This window comes from Vicugna pacos, chromosome 29, assembly GCF_048564905.1.
Source record: "Vicugna pacos chromosome 29, VicPac4, whole genome shotgun sequence".
NCBI lineage: Eukaryota > Metazoa > Chordata > Mammalia > Artiodactyla > Camelidae > Vicugna > Vicugna pacos.
Window position 1 is genome coordinate 8,711,404 of NC_133015.1, and position 17,735 is coordinate 8,729,138.

A 17,735-nucleotide genomic window follows, 5' to 3' on the forward strand; every position below is an offset into this window, starting at 1 on the left:
CAAAGCAAGATATTCTGGAATTAAAGTGGTTACAGGTAAGGAAAATGACCAGGGTGAGGCCACGGGAGTGGGGGAGAGGTATATATTATTGAGTATGAGGCCATTGAAGAACTGGGAGGCTGGGGGGGGTGGATGGTTGCCACCGAGTACTGGATTGTCCCAGGATTATGGGAGAACTAGAGGTAGATGTGAAATCAATCTCAGGTGTAGGAGTCTGCTGTGAATGAGGAGTGCTCAGTGAGAGGTGTGTAGCTGAGTGCACCCCGGAGGGGAAAAGGATGGTATCTCCAGGTGATATATCTTTCAAAAATGATTGCTTTAGGTAATTGGGGAGTAAGGACAGTGATCAAGATTCAGGAAGACCCCCTCACACCTCTTGACCCTGAGGACTGAAAAAGTGAGCAGCCCCCACATGAGAGGGATGGGAAGCCAGCATAGCCTTGGTGCAGAGTCAGGTGTCAAGGTCAGACCAGGAGACAGTAACCCCCCTCCATAGTTAGTTAGAGGTCCAAAGGGAATGAAGATAAGGGAAATATTGAATTTTAACTTAGTCTTGTTTTTATTCACAGGCCACATTTCCTCTGCCCTCACTGAAACCTGACATTTGGAAATGGCGGGGTTTCATCGTCGATTGGGACTGTGGTTACAAGGGCAGAAGTCATCTTGCCTCCCTCATTATCTGTGGACACTGGGGTGAAAAATCAGAGTAGGTCAAATAGAAATAGGACAGCAGGCCTAATGGGAGCAATAATAAACTCATTTCTCCTTTCTCTAGAGGAGAGAAGGAATATGACAATAACACAGATTTGGTTAGAGCAGTTATATTTCATGAAACAATTGCTCCCTGCATTGGCAATATGAGGGAATTTTTGAAAACCCTTTGCAAAGTTGTTTCAGAGGTCAAAATGAGAGTTCTTTCTATTATTCGCTAGTACATGAAACATACCATTTCTATCTTTGGAGGCTGCTGCCCTCTCCAAGCACCCCGCAAGTTATGGCAGCCCTTGGGTGCCTAATCCCACTGTGATGACCTAGGCAGTTCTCCCCACTAAAGCAGTGTCCCTGTTGTCTCCATTCAGTTGGAGTCTTACCTATACAGTATCCTAGTTTTTGATTATGTACTTGCATTCTTCCTGGAGGACTTTTAGCCCAAATATTTAAATTCAGATGAAGAGACTTTCCAGCAATCAGGGTATTGGGGAAACAGGATAATATTCTTTCAATTAGAGCTGTAGACAATTTCTTACTACAATCTACTGCAATCTTACTAGTCTTTATGTTACCGAGTCCAAACTCATTATGCTTGCCGCACGACAGGCCAATAAATCAGGAGATGAGGTGCTGGGGCAAGCCATGACTTTGTTCAGAAAGTCAGCAGAGCCGTGAGAAATGTACACACGGGGAACACCATATGAAGATGAAGGCAGAGGTCTACAAGCCAACAAATGCCAGAGATGGTCAGCAAACTATCAAAAGCTAAGAGAAAGGCAAGGGACATAGTTTCCCTCACAGCTTTCAGAAGGAGCAAACCCTGATGACTATTGGATCATAGACTTCTAGCCTCCAGAACCTTGAGACAATAAATTTCTCTTGTTTAAGCCACCCTCTCTAAAGTGTTTTGCTACTGCAGCCTTAGCAAACTAATACACCCAATTGAGAAAGCTCTGTATTCATCGACTCACTCTTTATTGTAATAGCCACAGGGCTGTAAATGTCGCACTGACCTTTCTACAAGAATAGTTATGCACAAGAGCCTTAAGACAGGTTGGGACACATTTTGGATATTTATTACCTTACTCCCAGGAATCAAAGCTCAGTATAAAGGAAACAAACAAAGAAGATCAGCTTCAACATATATCTAGAAAATAAAGTTACCAGAATACAGTTTTTCTTCTTACGACATATGTTGACAGGATCTCTCACACTGAGAAAAACACACTGATATGACCTTCTGAGAACAACAGACACAAAAAAATGTAGAGAAAATAAAAGGTAACAACGGAAAATTTAGCAGTGCTCTAAAATGCCACAGTCACAATTCACCTGTGAAAAATATAGCCACGTGCAATGTACAGTAGATAAAGAGAATGATATTTATCATTTTTCTCATGTTATGAGCTGTACAACCAATAATGGAACAGCATGTGACTGAATGCCAAGGTCAGCCAGAAGTGGACAAAGAGAAACAGAATACATTTAAGGCCAAGTAAGATGGCTCTTACCATGCTCACTACCCAGCTTTCCAGAAAATCAAAGCAGCAGAATTCCCTTTGATCTGTTAGGTAGTTAGATAAGTGGGAAACTGGGCAGACAGGTGGAGGAGCGGGAGGGTGGTCTGGAAGGTAGTGCTATGCCCACCTCCAGCATAAAGGGGCTTTACTTCCTCTAAAAATGCCAGCAAGAAACCGGTTAGAATCCGACAGCTCCAACTGCGCAGTAGTGAAAAGGGCCTAACCGGACATGACCCAATGCTCACTATGATATAATTAGCACTGTGGTTTAGGCCCCACCACATGGGTTTTTCTGTGTGCATCATGGGTAAGGACATGTGCAAAAGGGGACAAGCATGACTAAGCACTCCCAGGGCAAGCGCTGTCAGTCAATCAGAAGCCCACCTCCAAGCGAGGGTGCGAGGGAAGAGCAAGCCAAGGCCGCTGCTTTTCCGTCCCTTGGATCAGCCCAGCTCCCGTTCTTGGAGGTGAACATACCCTTTGCTAATAAATCCTTTAAAATCTTTCACTACACAACGCTCCATCTCTCAGCTGAATTTTTATTTTTTGGGTAAGACAAGAACTGGGGTCTTTTCCCTTGCCATTTTAGAGTAACAGATCTGTAGGGTTTTTTGTTTTTGTGTTTGTGTTTTTCTCTCTCTTTTTTTTTTTCTTTTCTCTTTGCTGCTTTATAGATCAATCATTCTCATAAATAGATTGAAAAAACAATTTTCGGCATATGAGGAAGTTTGGATAGATTTTACAATCCAATATTAGGGAACCCTGAAGGACTGACTCTCCTTGCCAAGCCCATCCAATTACTTGCCAACTGCCGCCATTGTTGCTTTTCGTCTTCCGTGATTTAGTGCCTGAGGACTGTTCATCCCTCCTCCTCCTCACTTCACTTTCTGCAGTGAGCTAGTGAATGAACTGGAAAAGAGAGGTGAAATATGTTGCATTAATTTTAGGGCTTTCCATTACATTTATATTTTAAGTAAAATATCAGTATGTTTTTCTCTTTTGCCTTTCCACTCTTTGACATTTTCTTTAGGAAGTCTATGGCATCCCTTTCTCTAAAGGGATGAGAGTGGGAATAAATTGCTACAACGAGGTTGAAAAACATTCAAAACAGGATTTTGCAATATTTGACAATGGACTTGAAAGCGTCTTCATATATGGAGAAGAGCTTCTTTATTCCATTGGTGCAGAGCTGTGTACCTCAGCACACTGATGCATCAAGAATGAGTTACTCACCAATATTAATTTATTCAGAACTGCTGGGGATCAGACTACATGGGGGTTAAAGTAAGGCTTGAGGCCTGGAATGCAGATGAGCCGATCTTGCCAGCGTTCGACTTTCAAGTCCTCACCAAGACGAGAAAATGTGGACCGGGAGTTTATACAGGCTTTGTCCCAGCAGGATGAACAGCAACCAAAGGAATAAAACATCACCATGGAAACCAAAGGAATCAGAGGACAATACGAGGCTGCAAGATTTCCTTTCCATTTTCTCTATGAGGTCACAGAAGCCACAAACCTCCTCCAAGAGAGAAGGCAATGTGAAATCTGAGCGGTTGTATATTTCACCTAAAACACTACCTAAACTGTTACATCAAGCTTGCATTTAAAGATTGGACAGATTAACTGCCATCTTCCTCTTCTATTGTGCAAGGTTTGAGGGCTTTTGGGAAGGTAAGAGCAGTCTTAAAGAGTAAAGATGTATTCTCTTTGCACATCTACATGACAATGTGAGTGTGTTTGCTCTTCTGCTTAATTTTACTGACTTTTGCTCAGTTTTCTGACTGATACAGAGGATGAGGTGGGTCAGGATGTAGATACTGGGGACCACTGTGAAGGGGATATGAGCAGAAACAGTCCATGCCCCCAGTGATTTCCCCCACTGCTCAGTTCACTTCCTGTGAGAGCTAAGAATCTATGGGTGGTTCTACAGTTAAAATGGACTGTGGGTCTCTGCAGAAATCTTTTTCTCAGGTTTAATATAATTGTGGGCACTGCTTTTTTCAGCCTTGTTGGTTACTGGGTAGACTAAAGACAACTAGGTTGCTCAAAGAAACGATAAAGTAGGCAATATTGTGCTTCTCAAATGACAACCCAGGACCCTTTTAAAAACATTTTTCTAATTTGTTATAGATTCAGTGCTTTTAGAAAATACAATAAAACAAACCACTAAGGTTCAGAGAATTTCAGCTTATTCCTGAGGATCATAGAGCAGTGGTGGTGGCTGGAAAATGGCAGAGTTGGGGTATTAATTGAGATAATCTGCTTCTATTCTCATTCTACTTGCAGTTTTTCCTTTTCTTAATACTCAGAACTCTTGCACCAAAGACAGTTTTGTTACCAATACCTCTTTGAGTCTTAGGAAAAAAGATAAGTGTTGGAGGGATATCAGTTACGCATTTGAGGTCAGTGCCTTGCACTGGGTACTGGACAACCACTAATGTCCAGTGGTACAGCACCACCCACTCTGAGCCCTCATAGCTGGAAGAGATGATTGAGGAGTGAATTTTGCGTTCAGACCGTGAATCACGAAGCAAAAATCCTTCAAAGACAGTCAAATAAAACACCAGAGATCCTTGCTTTATAAATGGCAATGCTGCATTAAGAATGCTCTTGAGTGTGGGCATTGCCCCTCAAAGAGAATTGGAAGTGGAAAATGAGGGTTCTTAAGTAAGTTATTTCCAAGTTTCTGAAAGATAAAGACATTTGTGTTTTAATATAAAGATTGAAGATATAAAAAGACGTTTAGAAGAAAGCGTTAATGGAAATGAAAACAGGTGGTATGTAAATTCTTAATGATAATCTCTGTAATTTGATGTATAATTTTCTGGTGAATGGGAAAACAGAACAGTTAGTAGGGAACACACTGTGTTTGTTAGCTTAACTGCATTGGGCTCCATTAGCCATTAAAGAAAGTATTTGCTTCTGTTTTATCCTTGGTTTTAAGAAAGAATTTTTCTCTATACTTTGAATTAAGTGTTAATCGGATAACTATTTCACATTGGATAACTACAAATTGCTTATTTAGGTGTTTCTATGGTTCAGTAACTAAGCACAGATGAATGTGTAATTAGCTTTTAAACTCTACCTTAATAGGTAATACACAATTGCTGTTTTATGGAACTTCATTTAACACGTCCCCAAGCATTTTTAGAATGTTAAATAGAAAGTGTTACCTGATATCTACCTTAATGCAATGAATTTATCCCCCAATAGACACATAATCTATACAAAATTTAGAGGAACTATTTAGAATAGTAATATAAGTGCAAAATCTGCTACAGGGATTAGAGAACACAGAACATTTAGGAAATTGAAAGGACGTAGCCACATACCTGGGAAGTTCTTAAATATTTCAGTTTCATTTGAAGACAACGTAAAGCATCAAAATAGAAAATGTATATTGTTTTATAAATAAAGTAACAGCCACTTAGATAGATATTGGCCAACATGACTGGAGGTTAGGGTGATGAGCTGAAATTCAGTTAGACAATTTTTTTAGACAGTTTTTTTATAGTTCTAAAATTCTATCCAGAAATGATAAGAAAATCTCTGAAATTGTTAAAACAAAGAACGTTTTTTTCCTCCTGAAGGTTATTGCATTATGAAATATGAGATGCTAAGAAAACTTTCTGTAATATGTTATGATTGCAAGAAAGATCACAGGAACTGGGCAGATAGAAAAATAAAGTTGTTTTCTGAAATGTTATGAAAATAATGAGAATAATAAAACCTAAAAATTTCTACTGATTTCTCAATTGAATTTAGAGATAAAACAACTGCTTTTTAGTCCTATTATTAATAAGTATTTTATTGGATTCAGGTAGAATGTTTCATGATTCTTTCATACAGATGAACAACTTCTATAAACCTGTGGACTCTGATTTTGACATTTTTATACCAGGTAAGTGGATTCTGATAGCGTTAAAAAAATCTCTTCTTATCTATAATTAATAATTTTGGGAATTATGTAGAAAGTCATCAATAAAATATGACTTCAAAATACATTCTGTAGACACATAAATTAAATGACTTAAAGTAAGAAAATCTTTCTTTAATTTCCATTTGATTAGTTGGGCATATTCCAAGTTCACAGACCTGTGAGAAAAAACTTTCATTATATTATGTATATATAAAGATACACTTATTTCTCATTCCAAGAAACCTTTAGTCACCTTAATTTAGTTTTAGAATTTTATTGATGATTATTTACTTGATTACATATGACTTGTTTTCTTGTTATTAAAGTAAAGCATGCTCTTGGCATAAAATGAAAAATTATAGTCATATGTGTGCCTGCTCTCTGTTCTAGTCCTCACTCTGGGTAGATCCAAGATTTTGAGTGAGAGTGAATGAAGTTTGGGGATTTTAATAAAAAGAATTATTGGAGATGTGAAAGGCATAAAAGTTAATGAATATAAATAAAAAGAATTAAGTTGAAATGTTTAGGAGAGGTTCCAAGTGTTTCTAGACTTTGTAGAGAAACAAAACAAAGAGAGAAGACTAAACTATTCAATGGCACTTTGGCCCCCAAAAGTGATTTCCAACCATGGCTGAAGGGTACACGCCCCACTCCCATTCCCTAACGAGGGATTTCTCCCTCTGCAAATGACAAATCAATTATTTTTCACAAAAAGCAGCCAGTCATTACAGGAGGAGCCACAATAGTGGCTTATAATCAAGTCCTAGATTCTAACTGGCTGGCTATGAATAGTTGCCTGGGCACAGCAAGTTCAAGTTTTGCTTTTTGGAACTTTCTGGAATTTTTTTTTCTGAATAGTTTTGATCTGCTTTTGGTTGATTCTAAGGATAAGGAGGGCCATCTATATATACACAAAATCAGAGTCACTACTATTTTTCCTTTTTTGAGTCCTCATATCTCAATGTTATCTTTTCTATAATGTTTGAGTATTTATAAAGTTGGTTCTAGGAACCCTAGGCTTTGGGAGGTGAAGTAATCGTCTCCTAGTCACATTTGTTAATATCAGGGGAAGATACATGGCTTTCTACATGTATTGATTTTCTCACCCAGTTTTGGGCATATATTTTTGTATGGACTTTTCCCCTTCAAGTCCTAGATTCTAACTGGTTGTCATTTAGCACTTGCACTTAATTTTGTCAAAAGCTTTCCTCCTATCAATTCCTGAGCATCCACTGAAGAATTACCAGGGGTCCCTGAGGGCATTTGCTGTGCATCATCTCGGCTGGTGATCATTAACCAAACATTTGTGAATCGGTTTCAAAAACATTATTTCTTACAGCTCCTTTTTGGTCTATTAAGCTCACAGGTAGTCAAACAAAGCAATTCCAGCAGGAGCTGGTGTTTATCATGTGTTGTTCCACAGCATTTGATTTGAGCCTAAAGGGGGAGATGGACCACATCCTGATCATACTTCGTCTGGAAATGTAAACCAAAAGACAGTATTTCAGCAAGTGAAATGGGCTGAATTTTCACCAAAGAGTGAAGTGATGGAATCAGCATATGTTTTCTTGAACTGAGATAAAATCCACAAGTAAAATTCAAAATCTCCATTCAAATATTATTTCAGAAACTCTGTATTAATGAATCCTGTACAAAATTTGTATTTTTCTATGAATTTTAATAATAGATGCTAAACTTAGGGTGCTTACAATGTACTAAAAATTCTAAGCACTTCACACGTGTTATTTCAAGTAAGCCTACAACACATTTGTGAAGCATTACGGACTAAGTGGTTGTGTTCTTCCAAAGTGTATGTGTTGAAGCCTTAACCCCCAGTTTGGTGGTATTGGAGGTAGGCTCCTGGGAGGTAATTAGGTTTAGATGAGCCCATGAAAGTGTGGTCCTCACTGAGGGACGACTGCCCTTATAAGAACAGACCAGAGAGCTTGCTTCCAATCATTCTTTCTCTCTTTGCCAGGTAAGGACACAAACTGTTTGTAAGGCAGAAAGAGAGCCCTCACCTTGAACACGGCCACACCAGCACCCTGACCTTAGATCTCCCAGCCTCAAGACAATGAGAAATAAATGTTTCTTGTTTGAGCTACCCAGTACACCAAGCAGACTAAGACATGAGGTAAGTTCTATATGAATAGAGATGAAGTAGAGGAAACTTGGGGAGTTCAAATAACTCATATAAGGTCATTGTTTTAGTGAGCAGGGATACCCCAGGACCACTGATGCTAGCATCCGTATTCCTGACTAGCATGCTCTACTGCCTCCTCCAAGAAAGCTAAGCACGGATAGAAAACCAACCCTAGAAAACCATTCATTCTGTGGAAAACTGACAGCCCTTGTGTGAAGCTGTTAATACTTTCAACTCAGCCTAGCCCTGGAATTCAGGACACCCATCTTATTGGTGTTTTATTCAGCCCAGCATCACAAATGATCACAATAACTTCCAGGATGGTAAAAATTCAAAAGCTTAAAAACATTCAAAACTTTTATCCATATTACCAGTTTGATGAGAATGTATCTCTTTGTTAATGGTTATATTTCATTTCAAAGTAATACTTTTTTTTTGTAGCAACTAAAAGGATAATGACTTTATTCTTTCATTCACTCAGTATCAGTTAGGTGCGAGGCTGGAAGTAACAGAATATTTTGTCTTTAGGTTCTTATTGCTTTTCATTCATTTATTCTACAAGCACTTATTTAGTGCCTACTTTCTTCCAGGCACTCTTCATAACACTAGGGAAACATTGGTGAATAAAATAGATAAAAGTAAAAAAAAAATAGATAAAGGTATCTGTCCTCATAGAACTTACGTTCTGGTGGGGAGAGAGGGGCTGAAAATAAATACATAATCAAGTAAATCAGTACTTAAGGTAATTTCCAATAGCAAGAAATGTTACGGAGAAACTAAAACAGAGACTAATGCATGAGGAGGCTAATGTGGTCAGAGATGGTTTCTTAAAGGTGATAACATTTGAGTTGAAACTTGGATTATGAGTCAGAATTTCTGGGGAAAAGTATTTCAGGCAAAGAGAACAGTGAATGCAAAGTCCTTGAGATGGAATTGACTCTCATGTTCCAGGGAACGAAGCAAGATTTATTTTTTTTAGAGCCATTGCTCAATTTTCTTTAGGTTCAGATTGCTGTATTTCAGACCCTAGGCATAAACCAATTTGCATGGCTGGATTAAATAGCCTAGTGAACTCTGACCCATGTGCTCGGACATTAAGGATGTCAAGTACCATTTGAATTTTATTTATGTCTTCCTTCCTGTTGAAGGTCATTTGTATTTGAAATCTTTCCAGGGTTGATTTTAAAAAGGAAGCTTAGGTCGTTTAAGTGAGAGAGCAAGCAGACAGGAGATGCTGTAAATCAGAGCATTACTGATCATGATTGGATTTTGAACATCTTCCAAGAATACTCTTTGCATTCCTTTCCAACCTCTGGTGATCTGATTGATTTACGCTAGAAATTATGATGTCATGTTACAGCCTCCCATTGGTTTGCGGCTGGTACACTGCTAGTGTTCTACAGTGGCCATGATAACGAGCCTAGTGAAGATCATTAAGTTACTGCAACCATTAGCAGAGAGATTTGGGGCGGGAGACTTAATTTTCTTGTAAAAGAATTAAATTCCATTTGAGTCGCTAATCCAGTGAAAATTCACAAGACTCAGAACACCTTACCAGGGAATGCCTTGGTGGGCGTGCAGGGCATGGCCGTCAAGGCTGATCACATCAACACACGGAGCAGAGAAAGCATTTCCTATTAAGGGGTCTAAAGCAGGAAGGCCGTGTTGTAGAAGAAATACTTCTTTCCTTTACAGAACTTCTCTTCTATATCAGTGTCAGGTCTACTTGGTAGCCTAAAATAATATATTCAGAATCATATAAGCTGGTTTCTAAATTTTAATTTCAAAAACAATAAAGAAAATATACAGGGAAAGAGATGATCATACTGTCAAAATGAGAATGTTTTAGCAACAAAGGTGAGCCTTAAGTTGCTACCATCAGATGGCAAGGCTCTGAGAAAACCTGGGAAATTAATCTACATCAGTTGTAAAGGGAAAATTATTTGTTAAATAATTTTGAATATTTAATGATATATTAAGAAAATTTATTTAAGTATTTATTTTTAAAATGTACCAAGCCTTTTTAGGCATTGGGGTTTGGTTTTTTTTTTCCTATTTCAAAAGAAGATCTATAATCACCCTGATATTAGCCAATATCCTGGGAGCACTAATGATATACCCTACTTGGGGGACACAAGTATTGTTTCCTCAGAGGCTTTACAGAAAAGCTTAATGCTGCCTTTACTTTATGCAATTAAATTTTGTCATGTACGTAGTTTTTTTTTAAATAAAAATCTTTTAAATTGTGTTTCCTAGTGAATCTAGCTCTGTACAAACAGATACTTATTTTTTAAAAACCAGGTTGCAAGTTGCTGCTGCAGTATGTCACAGGCAGAAGCGGTGTGCCATCAGAAAAGCCTGCAGTCATAAATAAAAAAACAAATTACTTTATGGCATTTGGTGATTTGGAAACCCATAGAGTTAGATGTACGTGGAGACTCAGATGCCTCTCTCATGCTTATCTATGTGGGAGGACAGGGTATATCAGGTGGCAATTTGTGTTCTCCTATAAACATGGGGAGAATCCTACAGATTCTACTCGCCTTGCCATGTTGGCAGATACTCTCAAGGTGCCACCTGGAATACCTGGAATTCCAACATAACCTACTTTGTGGGTGTTTGTCTGCATTTCAGAAAGCCAGGACTGCTTGTCATTTTGCCTTGTTGCAGAACCAGGTTGGGCTGATTTTTACCAACATCAGCAACCATCATCATTTTTTAAAAGCATAATTTATATGGAACATCTATAAAAGCAATGATGCCTTCCTAGAGGTGCTGATGGTGTATCCTTACCATCTTGATTGGAAAGAAAACATTGACTACCTTGTGTGGTAAATTTGAGGGAAAAAATCATTCTTTTCCATAATTATCCAGAAGTCAGAAATACCCAGAATGAAAAAGAATCTATTTGCTGCTTTTTCAAAGAATGATTAATATTCTTCAAATGTCAACCCTGAGTGCATATAATCAGATAGACAAATACTCAGAGAATTACCTTGGAAATTATTTGATATTATCTGAAAGACGAGGAAAATTTTAAATTCTAATCATAAACAGAACAATTATTTGATAGTTATATGTAAATCTATTAAAGAAATATGTAAATATAAAATATTATTAAATCTTAGCAAGTCATTTTTATTCAGAACACTTTTGGAACTTTTGTACGTAATGAAGTGTGTTGAGAATATTTCAGCTTAGTTAATAGCATGTCTTTAAAAATGACATATTAAACTTTTCTTTAAGTCACAGGCTGGGAAATGTTTGCAAAATGAATTTAAATCATTAGAATTGTTTAAATTCATCTAAATTAAAAAAAATCTAAAAATGTACTAAACTATTATAAAGAAAACAAAATGAGGATTCAGAAAGTATCTGGTTGATGGTGACATTAAATCTGACTAAATAAGAATGATTTATTAGAAGTTTAATTTATTCTTAGAAAGCCTAAAAGGAAATATTTTAGATTTGTCAGGTAAAAATTGGTTCTAGACATGCCATGTTCATGATGCCTGCAATTCTGGGAACACGGGTATCACTGACAATGACATTTGATCTGGCAGAATTTAAGAAAATATAGAAATGAGTAATACAGCATTACATCAAATTTTGTTGTTTATTTAACCTTCCACACAAGGAGTCCTCATTACATATGACTGAAAGTATTGTTGGTCATAACTGTGATTCTAAGTATTATTTATCACTTTCCCAGGTTGAATTGCTAACATACCAGTTCATTCATTCACTCAATGAATAGAGTGCCCACTACTACATCAGACCCATGCTAGGCACTGGCCATTCAGAAATGAACAAACCAGGAAGGAACAATGTCCACTGCGAATGAAACTATCAAGTATAAAAATCATAAATATAAAGATAGGTGTGTTACATTGGCTACAATTCATTTCTTTTAATAAACATTGGTTGCATTCAGGGCTAAAAGTTTTCAGGAAATGACATTTGCCCTACAAAAGATAAAGTGTCAGGATATTATCACTTGTGGCATAGCTGACCTGGGATATGTTGGAACTCTTTACTTCTTCGGGAAAATATATTCCTAAACTGAAAATTTGACTCATGATTTCTCACTTGTTTTTTCACTGAAGTCAGAAAAACAGAAACAAAAACAGAACTATAAGTAGACAAACAGCTAGGTAAATTTGGTAAACAGAAAAACAAACACAATGTTCTTTATCCATGTTCCTCATTAGAGAATTGGAGAATATTAATTCTTCAGAAGCAGTTCAATTAGTTGATGACTAATAATTAGAAAGACTATTTAAGCATGACATGTGCCGAAACTGAAATCATTTTTGGCACAATTGGTTTGGCAACTAGATGGATGAACTAAATAACTCTGTCCAACAAGTTAAATCACTTAGTTTTATGGGGGTTCACTCTGAAGCTAATTGATCCTAAATCAAATCCTTGATTTCTAAGGATGCATTCAAATGTTCACATGTTATAGGAGCTAATTTAAAGTTATACTAAGATACAGGTAGGTATGTGATAGGTATTGTCCTCAACATTTTCTGATTTTTTAATTTATTGACATAAAACCTTTGGAGTTTCTATCAAGTAATCGTGTGACTGTTAGAGTAGATCTGTTGTTACCTGTATAATCAGGGCAACCAAGATGGCTGTTCTCTTGCTCTCTGTACATGTCCTGCTCAATCAGTTCCAGCTTCACCTATGCCCTACTCACCTGATTGACTTTCCTACATACTCACCCTCGCCCTAGCTAATGATTGGTCTGACTTTAGATCGGAACTCTCCACTACGCTTATCAAAGGGGACAATGAGGAGTATGCCTTTCTGCTAGTTTCCCTGGTAACTGATAAGCCAGCCTGACTTCAATTCCCCCTATAACTGGTAATCTCCTCCTGCCCCCAGGAGCAAAGACTGAGGCTGTGTTCTGCCCACCATCTGCCGCACACTGATGGAGTGTCGCTCCAGGGCCTTGCTTTCAGACATGTAAGCTTCCCTACCCATTAAGCCATCAATGCCTGTGTTGCTGACTGACTCTGGACTATTCCTTCAGTCCTGAAGCTGGGCAAGCACAGGGCTTGCAGAGGGCCACTCAACACTACCTCTGAGCAAAATCCTGCCCTCGATTTCTGTTGTCCCTGTGGGCCATGCTTTTGTTCTGAGATAATGATGATAATAACAGCAATGGCAAATATGTATTATTTTGTGATTTATTATTTTGTGACTGATAACAATCATACAATGATAATAGCAGTGATAGTTTCCATGTGTTGAATTACTCTATGCCAGGCACTGTGCTAAATGCTTTGTGTGCATTATATTATTTAACTATGCAGCAGCTTAAGATTTTTAATAGTGGAAACTGAAATGCAAAGAGAAAGTAAATTACAACTTATGCAGATTATAAAGGGGTCGGGAAATCTGGGATTTGGCTCAATTTTAACCAGCTCCAAAGACCAAACCTATAATCCCAGTTCAAAATAAAACCTCACCGCTTCTACCTACACTTGTGGAATCTAAGCTTATTCTAATTCTTTCTAAACCACAACCTAGATAATATCTGACAGTTCCATTCTTTCCAGCAATAGTTATTCTGATGAGTTTTCCCTAAAGCTCTTATAAAAGCTGGGTCAGTGGCTCTTCCTAAAGGCTAACCCCAAAGTAATAATCATACAATTTTGGTATTATTCAAGCTCTATTTTAATACTAGGACAGGGTGGCTCTGTCGCGCAATGGATAGCACATTGGACTTCTATTTTAATACTAGGACAAACATACACAAAGCTACGTGATTTGATTATTAAATTGGCTTGACAGAACCAGAAATTCATCTTATTTCTTTCAGTGTGTTAATCACCAAGTTCCATGCAATTTTTGAAGATTATAAAAATGCATACATTTAAGACTGAGATAAATAAATGACATAGGCAAGATGAAGCAGGAAAAGATGAAGAAGACAATTTTAAAAAACTGCTGTGATTAAAGACTAAAATTGTGACACAGCCGAGCGTACCATACCATCCTGAAATATGCCTGCAAATTTGCTTTAAAACTTTCTTAAAGGGCAAAGCAGGCTGGGGAAGATAGTTGTTTACCAGACTTAGAGTCTCCAAAAGATGAAAAACTAAGCCATATTCAGAAGAAGCACAGCTTTCCAGGTTCTGAAATTTCTCTTCTGGGATCTAATAAAGAACACATCGTTCTTCACAGTATCTAACACGAGGTGAAATACGCATCTCATGGACCCGCTTCTTCTGTTGTCATTTAATATTAAGCTAAAGCAAAGCCGCTTAAATTTGCGTTTTCCTGGTAGCTAATGAAGTGAGTCATATAAAAACTACGCCATAGATAGTGTTTCTACTGGAGTGGCTTCTGACAAGGTTGAGATTGCAGGGGTTTAAGGTTGTGGTTTCTGGCAAGAATCTGTAACACTGCTGTTCTATGTCGTGATTAAAAACAATTCCATTTGCTTTGATAAAGACTTAAGATTTTTTTTTAAATGAAAGGGCCATGATCCTGACCAAGATGCTCATCTGCATAGATGGGGCTATCTCACCTCTGAGTAGAACCAGGTTAAGAGGAATAAAGAAGCAGAAGGGATTATAGAATTGTGTTATGAGAACCATGACTGAGGACCTGGGTCACCATTAGCCGTATGAGAATTTCAGTGAGTTACTATACTTTGTGGACATTAGTTTCCTTCCTGGAAATTGGAATTAGTAGTAATTGTTTCACACGGTTGTCAAGAGAAGTGAGGGGATACGGCAGAGATGGAAACATGCACTATTGCCATATTCTTTTTCAGAAAATATTTTTCAGTGATGATTCTTCCTTGCCACTCACATTTTACCAGTTGTCCTATGGGACTATGGTCTATTGCATCTGTTAAATCAAAATTAGATGTATTTTGGGGCAAATGAATGATCACTTATGTACATACCCATGTCAATGCCGTACATGAGGCCATGCAAATTGGAAAGCAGAGGAATTATCCAGTGGACTTGATCAGTGGAAGCAGCTGTGCACGCGCGCGCGTGTGTGTCTGTGTGTGCTAGAGAAAGGAAAGAGAGAGAGAAAGAGAGAAGAAAAAAAATCTCAATGCCAGTCTCCTAATACTCTTAGGTTAAAAACCAGGGTGGAAGAAATGTCCACACAGGTTTGGGTGAGGCTGGGTGCAACGCTGCTGGTGGGTCGTTCCTTGGATGAGCCTGGGCACACTGCTTGCCTCTTGGAGAAACCCTACGATTGTCTGCCTGCACATGCAACACGGCCTTGCAGCAGTGAAAGTGACAGAGGGAGGTGCTTGGGGAGAGGGTTCTATTCTAGTTAAGTACTGCTGTTTAACAGGCAGGGACAGTTAAGGGCTATGCCCGGAGCTGGCCCAGTGTAACTCCCACGGGGATCTGTTGGTAAGGGTGTCACCAGACAGAGTAGCATACATGCAGTGAAAAAGCTGAGCATAGGACGATTTGACTTAAAGACTGGTTTCAGCCTTAAAGGGGAAGGTTAAAAGGCACTATTGATTTGGAAATCAGGAATTTGCTAATTGTGACACTCAGCCGCCCTGTTGATGAGTTTGTACTACGGGGTGATAGGCTAGAAAAAGTGTCACGTGTTGGCTGATGGCCACCTCTGTCCGAACACACTGTGATGGGAACAAATGTCCCCCTCCCTCCGTGCAGAATCATAGTAAATGTAAGCTAGTTTCTTCCCTAAATCTGGTGAAGGTGGGGACACACCCGTTAGAGCTGAATGAATAAATATATTGTTCCTCACTGCTGCAGCTTTTATATCACACTCAAAACCCTAACTTGCCATTTACCAGAGTAACTACTTGAGTTACACAAATGCAGGCACACACACACAGAAGGCTAGAGAAACCATTTTTAAAATGAAACTTCTATAGATGTACAAGATTTATCTTCATTCCCCAGGCGGGAGCTTGCAATTGTCTATTAATAGCTTCTCCTAGCACACAACACTCTGCAGATGTTCCCTTACTGCTGAATTCCTCCCCCATCCAAACTTGTTTTCAATTATCTATGTTTTCATTTTGGGAGTCTAGATCCAGAAGGAGCACTAACCACAGTGCTGTTATAGCATTTCTTCTCAGCATCGGCAAGTCTGTCATCATTTCTGCATAAAACTTGTCAAAATCCAGTGAGCATTTTCCTGCTGGAGTTTGTTAAAACTCAGTGTCTGTCATGAAATGAGGAGGCCAGGATGGCACAGCCATACATCTTCCACCTGTGAAATCCGACAATCAGGATAATGGAAATAGTAACAGTGAGTCTCATCAAAATGCAAGAAGGAGCAAGGCGATGGGTAGAAAGGAAAGAGTGATGTGCGTGTTTTTCTGGGAGAAAGCATTGATTAACAGCAGGCTCTCAATTCTCTAAGACAGTTCATTTTCTAAAGTGTTTGGGGAGCTCTATTTTGGGCGCCCAATGAAACAGCACTTTGAAAAGAGACTTTTATTTCTTGATACACAAAGAAATAAAGCATCTTGTGAGTACAGAGTGATCTTCTATTTCCTTTTTGTTTTGGCAGGATTGTTGCATGTGCTGAACTGATCTGCTGCCCTCCTTGAGCATAAACATATGTTAGAGAGAAAAGGAAGAGAAGTGATTCAATACTTCATCTGTCCAATGTACCTTCCTGAAATGTGCATCAGCTCAAATTTTTCAGAGAAAGTAATTCAATATATGTTTTGGGTTTCAAATGTTAGGCTGGGTTGAAACAAATAAATAAAGCAGTCTGTAATCTCCTGACCTGCTGAGCTTGAGTGTGACCCATGACTGTCTCAGTCTGCACCCACTTGCCGCCAAGAACTGGAATATGGGTCTTAGTCATCTTTCATGAGAGAATTCTTGGCAACACGGGAGAAGGATACTGGGCGATGAGTGGTCACTAGTGTATTTCAACAGGTGCTTCCGGGCATAAAGATAAATCGGCAAAATTGAAAATGTTATGTTTATGATAAATGTCATCCTTCCATGTTAGTATGACCTGGGTCAGGGCTTTTGGAGAAAGTCGAAGGCTCTGTGCTTTTGGCCGAGCTGTGTCTTCTAAGAGATGGGCCTCTGTGGACCTTCCAGATCAACTCATTATACTTTGCAAAACACGGGTGTTGGTCACTCGGCCCTGTCTAGCTGGTGCAATTCATCACATTTTCCATTTTGTGTTCCTCCCAGGCTGGAGCTCTTTGCTTCAAACAACAAAGAATTCTCAGTCCTGTGATGTTCTCTCAGAAAGAAAGTAAAACACTCAAGTCCTCATCAATACAGTAGGGTTTAGTTTTTACAGGTTGTTCATTTGATAAAGAATAAATTAAGCACACTTGGCCTTGGCGCTTGCTCTAAAGGGGGTAATTCAGGCTTGGAGTCAATAGATCAGAGCTTTAGTTTTAATTCGTTTAATTTCATTTTAATTAATTTAATTTTAATTTAATTTA

General features: G+C 38.4%; 1 long non-coding RNA gene across 1 annotated transcript; it reads left to right on the forward strand.

Annotated features, from left to right (window-relative positions):
* The first annotated feature begins 3,756 nt into the window (after window positions 1-3,756).
* On the forward strand, window positions 3,757-17,034 carry LOC140690145 (uncharacterized). The gene is made up of 5 exons (XR_012065329.1): window positions 3,757-3,902; window positions 6,081-6,132; window positions 8,129-8,284; window positions 13,187-13,267; window positions 16,832-17,034. It is a non-coding gene; the product is annotated as an uncharacterized lncRNA (long non-coding RNA).
* Window positions 17,035-17,735: the final 701 nt, after the last annotated feature.